Below are 6,564 nucleotides of genomic sequence, written 5' to 3' on the forward strand. Positions count from 1 at the left end.
CTCAAGCGGCCAGCCTAGTGTCACTGAACGCCAAACTGGGAAGAGATGTGAGCAATCAACTCAAGAAAGCTGAGGTCTCCAGAACAGCCTCACCTTGGATGAATTATCACAAAGCCACACCTATACTACTATGCAGCTATTAAAAATAACAAGATCATCCTATAGAAGTTTACTTGGTAGATTTCTAAGAGATATTGTTGAGGAAGAAAACCAAGGGAAAGAAAATTTTTCAAATGACATAATTAAATGTTTGTAAAGCATCAATTGACAGACACAAAAAGACATGTATATGTGTGTGTTCTAATATTAATATATGGTCATAAGAATACGGGGTTTCCCAGGTGGTGCTAGTGATAAAGAACCTGCCTGCCAATGCAGGAGGCATAAGAGACTCAGATTCTATCGCTGAGTTGGGAAGATCCCCTGGAGGAGGGCATGGCAACCCACTCCAATATTCTTGCCTGGAGAATCCCATGGACAGTGGAACCTGGTGGGCTACAGTCCATAGGGTTGGACATGACTGAATCAACTTAATCAATGAATCAACTGAATCAATGCACACATGCATAAGACTATGAGAAACGGGGGAGGGCAAAGATAAAGAAAAATAGTAAACGAAAAGGACACACTTATGCATTATATATCTGTATAAAAGTAAAACTATTTTTAATTCACAAAATGAATATATATATATTGAGCCTCTGATACACGCTCAGTTCTATATAAGGCTCTTGATAAAATAGGAACATGTGAGACATGTTTTCATTCTAGCTAAGTGTATGAAAGCAAATAGTCACAGGGCAAGTTATTTCTTCCTATGAGGTGTGAAATAAGTGTCACAATAGAGGGATAAGTAAAATGGGGTAGGGGCAAGAAAATCCCACAGGGAAAGCTTTTTTTGAAAAAATGAAAGGCCGCCTTTGCACAAGCTTACTGCTAGGTCTGGGTTTTCTCCACCATCTTACAGTGGACCCAGGAGACCAGCAGGCTTTTGTCTCTTTGGGGTGGTGCCTTTGCCAGCCTCCCCAGCTCCCCACATCCTTGCTGCCCCCAAAGACAAACCCACTTCATTTTAAAGCTTTTGCTGTTTTACTGCTACTGGGTATAGCTAATCACCATAGAAACTGACATGGAAAAACATAAATACCACCGCTAGGGAAGTCACACAACAGTTAAGAATCATACAGGTGTTGGACTTCCCTGGTGGTTCGATGGTTAAGAATTCACCTTCAGGTACAGGGGATGTGGGTTCGATCTCTGGTCGCAGAACTAAGATCCCACGAAACCCCGGCAACTACTGAGCCTACGAGCTCCAGAGCTCGTACTCCAAAAGAAGAGAAGCCACCTCAACAAGAGACCCGCGCAGTGCAACTAGAGAAAGCCCATGCACCACAACAAAGACCAAGAACAGCCAGAATTTTTTTTTTTTAATTAAAAGAAAGAATTATACAGGTGTCTCCAGGTTTGGTGCCTGGTCCTGGCTGTCGACTCCTTTCTAATACTGGAAGTGCTCACTGGCCTGCTTTTGTCCCTCTTCTTTCCTTCTCCCAGGCTTTCTCAGAGCCTCTCTCTTTGTGTGGCCAGCTATCCATCAAGCAAGACCTACCTACCCTGACTTGCCATCAACTTCACCTTGGAGAAGGACCCTTCCACCTCACAGGAGTTCTGCTCTCCCATCTCTTTTACTGGGTTTTGTTCTCTGTACGACACACCCAGAAATAGGCCAGACAGGTAATCTGTGTGTCTCCAAGCCCAGGATTAGCAAAGCCCAGTAAATCCCAGGTGGCCATAATAGCCTTTGTCTTCAGGAAGCTCAGACCCTGATGAATTCTCCACCCAGAGAAATCTCTCGTCTGTCAAAACCCCTCACCACTGCTCAGTATCCTCACCTCCCCAAACTGCTCTCTCCTCACTGCCAGCTAGCCACCTCTTGTCTTGCTCTTCTCTTGCAGTGGTTTGTCCTTCATCCCTAGACTGTCAGGAAACTGGCAAGCATCCTCTGCCTGGTATCAACCATTTCCCATTCAAGCGCAGCTTTAGGAACTTATTGTGCTCAATATCTTTAATGGATCACGTCCACATTTTACATTCATCTAGCTTGCCAGAGGAGAAGGAAATGGCAACCCACTCCAGTGTTCTTGCCTGGAGAATCCCAGGGACGGCGGAGCCTGGTCAGCTGCCGTCTATGGGGTCGCACAGAGTAGGACACGACTGAAGCGACTTAGCAGCAGCAGCAGCAGCAGCCAGAATATTTACATAAAGTTATGAATCATGCACAAAAATGGCCAGAAGGCCTATTTACCTAGGAAAAAGAAGTAAGGTTCCATTAGAAGGTCTGAAGTAATGTCAATCCCAGGGGATTGAGCCAAGCTGGAAAAGAGAAAAACAGATTGGGATTCTTAACAGTTAGTTGAATTCCCACCAAGCCAAGCTGGACAGGGGGACAAGTAGAGTGTGGCCAGAGATCAGAGGTGGCAGTGGAAGGTCAAAGACGTCACGGGAAACTGCAGTTCATAAGGGTGAGCTTTCAGGTTGTGCTTGTGGGAAAGATTTTGTAGCTGAATTTGGCAGCAATGTCTCAGGAGCTGAAATCAGGCAGTAAGACTACACACGCACACAATTAATAAGTGAGTTTTCCCCACAAGCCCTAACTGCCTGCTGCGTAAAATGAATTTGTTCTATTTTGTTCTTTCAATTTTCATTATTTTCCTGATTACAAAAGAATTCCTACTCACTGTAAAAAATGTTAAAAGTTCCAGAAATCTGTAATGTGGAAATTAAAACTCTATCCTTCAGAGATAACCACTTTTAATTAGAGGTGTATTTAAGTGTATTTATCCAGATTGCTTTTTCTGCATAGAAGAATATCCACTATATATGTACAATTTTACAAAATCGCATTATTAAATCATGGCCAGATTTATCAATAGAACTTAGGCAAACCTAATCCTGAAGAGGGTTACTATGATGTCCCCTACCCCACCCACGTTTCATTCCAAATAAAAATACTAAACAGTAAAACAAGCATATGGAGATCAAAGCTGTCATTTTTCCTTTAATTACTATTTCAGTACTTTAAACTAAATATATATTCTTTTGAAAATTGTTTTTGCTTCCTTGACACACCAGGTACACCCTGGTTTCCATATTAGATCATCTAATACTACATATAATACACATTGTCTTAAAACTTGTTTTTCTTTTTCACACAAGATATATCTTGGGCATCTGTCCATGTCAGTATCTAAAGTTTATTGTGACTGGCAGGTGTGGGCTTCTCCCCAGAGGAAAACAGGATCCTTCAACATGCCTGTCACCATGGGTTAGGATTCTTGGAGGAATTTTATGGCTTTAATATATTAACATTACAACCAATGACAAGGAAAGTTCCTCCATATCCAGAATTGAGTTCAAGCAACTGAACCTCTTTCAAACCTTTATGGGAAGAGATGAGATAGAAACAAATAAACTGACTTGTTCATTTAGTCACAGCGTAGTTCAACTTAGGAGCAGTGAATATCCTCATCATGATTAAGGGTGAGGATAAAAATCAGAGAAAATTCATTAAAAGAAGTTTTTCTTTTATGTCATCACTGTTAGAGAATTTAGAATGAGACTACATTTTGATTTGGTTATTTAACTATTGTTTAAATATGGTACTATTGTTAACTGATTTATAATTTTATTGCATTGTAGACAGTGAATGTTGTTTATATGCTATTATTTCCTTGGCATATTGTTGAATCCTGCTGTGACTTAGAACGTGGTCATAAATATTCCACATGTGCTTGAAAAGAATATATATTCAAACTGCAATTTAGGGACTTCTTTGGCAGGTCCAGTGGTTAAGATTCCACACTTCCAATGCAGGGGATGTGGGTTTGATCATTGGTGGGGGAACTAAGATCCCACATGCCATGTGGCCACCAAAAAATAAAAATAAAAAACTGCAGCTTTGTCCACCATCCTGGGTGAAGGAACAAGAAATCAGGAAACTAAAGTCCACATTCCTATTTGAAATTAGAACTGAAGGACAGCTTTTCAAAAATTATAAATCCTGAAATTATCCTGGCTGAAACCCTTAGAAGACTTTAAAAAAATTTTTTTTAATTATAAATATTTTTTAAACTTTCAAACAGAATAAAAATTACAAAGTTGAAAGCAATAATTCCCCAATACCTCTCCTAAATCTCAATCCCAGAGGTGGGAAGTGGCACAATTAACTTTTAATTTCCTTCCAGACGCTGTCTGTATACATACAAGAAAGTGAAGATACATATTATATGCCTCACCTCATAAGGAAATACCATACAGAAATGGGATTTTATGTATGTACACTGTTAGCGCTTTGCTTTTTTCACTTAACATATCTCAGGCATCTTTTTATATCAGCACATTTATACCCTCTCCATTCTTTTTAATAGCTGAATCGTATTCCATAGTAAAGCTGCTCTATATTTAACAATCCCCTTTTGATGGACCCTTGGGTTATTTCAATTTTCTATTACAGACAGTGTTGCTATGAGCAACCTTTCTTCACACATGAAACTGCTGCTGCTCAGCTCAGTTTTTTCTTGGGTGAACTGTTCCCTCCCATTGTGTGCATGTGTAAGATCCCCTGGTGTAGGAAATGGCAACCCATTCTAGTATTCTTGCCTGAAAATTCCATGGACAGAGGAGCCTAGCAGGTTACAGTCCATGAGGTCACAAAGAGTTGGACATGACTGAGCAACTGAGCATGCTTGCACATTATCATACCAAGAAACAAACACAGAATAACAATAAGAACAGATGTGAAGTGGTACAAAGCTTATAAAGTTTTTACTTTAATGGTTTCTGGCTCTAGTTCCTGACTACCTTAAGACACAGTAAGTGGAATACCTGATTCACAAGGTTTATCAACCCTATTTTTGATTCTCCAATTAGGGAAAGTCACATTGACTCTCTTTTTCCATCATATTCCTTCTTCCCCATCCTGCAAATGTCTTATTTCAAGACAACTCTTTAAGGCTCTGAGGACCCTAGACTGAGTTCCCAATTCAGCAAGTCTCTGTCCTATGTGGTCACCCCTGAGCATTTGTTCCAACTATAGTTTTTAACTATTATGCAACCTCTGTAGGTAGGCTGCAATGTCCTCTGACTAATAAACAGCTTGAAAATGTCAGAACTTTGAGTCCTAAAGCCCAGTAATCCTAGGTGAGTCACACATAACCTCCTGGTACCTGTAACATAAGGCCAGCAGAATGCATAATTTCCCGAGCCCTGCAGAGATAGGGTGATGGGGGTCAGACTGAAGGGGCAGATTTCAATGAGAGAATTCAATCTCAAGGCGAGCTTTGAGTATGAGTGCCTTGTGGGTCAGTACATCTGTGGACACCTGTTGTTTTGCCATTTGCTCTGCTGAATTGGAGCCACCCAGAATCCCCCAGGCTGAGTGCTTGACTTTTACACCTGTCTACATCTGAATTTTTCATTTGTGATCTAAGCCAGCAGCACTTCAAGGGCCTCTAGAAAATCAGGCATGGCATTTCTAGGTTGTACTCTAAAAAACAAAAACAGAGCTGCTCCCAACTACTCAGAAAAGTTTTGTTTCTGTTCTGGTCATAAGAACACAAAGTGAGGATTTTGTGCTTCAAAGAGTTCAGAGAAAGAACATTATGCTAAAGACTATTTGAGGCCCCAACATGGGAAACTGGATTCTGGCGGAATCTTGGAACGGATGGTTTGGCTTTACCACAGGTTAAGACCTCAGACTAAAGCTTGCTTCATGGGTGAAGAGAAGAGGGAGAGTGTGGGTTTGGAGAGTGGCTTGGAGAGTACGAGAGCGGAATTAGCACAGGTTTTTAAAGTGCAAAGAATATTCGCAGATTCATTTAATGCGCTGTATTTTTCTAATGGGCTTCCCTGGTGGTTCAGTCGTTGAAGAATTTGCCTGAAATGCAGACTTGGGTTCGATCCCTGGGTTGGGAAGATCCCCTGGAGGAGGGCATGACAACCCACTCCAGTATTCTTGCCTGGAGAATCCCCATGGAGAGAGGAGCCTGGTGGGCTACAGTCTATGAAGTCACAAAGAACTGGCCACAACTGAGCAACTAAGCACAGCACAGCACATTTTTCTAATGCCTCCAGTTATTTCTGGTATGGTAGCTAGACACGACAGAGCGACTTAACTTTCACTTTTCACTTTCACGCATTGGAGAAGGAAATGGCAACCTCCAGTGTTCTTGCCTAGAGAATCCTGGGGACGGGGGAGCCTGGTGGGCTGCCATCTATGGGGTCACACAGAGTTGGACACGACTGAAGCGACTTAGCAGCAGCAGCTAGGTGCCTGAGATAGATGAACTGGGAAAAGAAGAGAGGAAGCAGGGGTCACTACTGACCAAGACTCAAACCAGGATTAAGTACACAGTGGGTGTTACTCCTGAAATTTTAGTTGGGGGATACCCAAGTGTCACCTAGGCTAGCAAGGCTCCTACGCCAAGTATATTCTCTTGCCCTAGAAATCTTCTTCTGAGGAACTGGCCTTGTGTCAGGAAATCAGAGGAAGTTAGGGTTGGACAGGAA

The sequence above is a fragment of the Budorcas taxicolor genome, chromosome 23, assembly GCF_023091745.1.
Source record: "Budorcas taxicolor isolate Tak-1 chromosome 23, Takin1.1, whole genome shotgun sequence".
Classification (NCBI taxonomy): Eukaryota; Metazoa; Chordata; class Mammalia; order Artiodactyla; family Bovidae; genus Budorcas; species Budorcas taxicolor.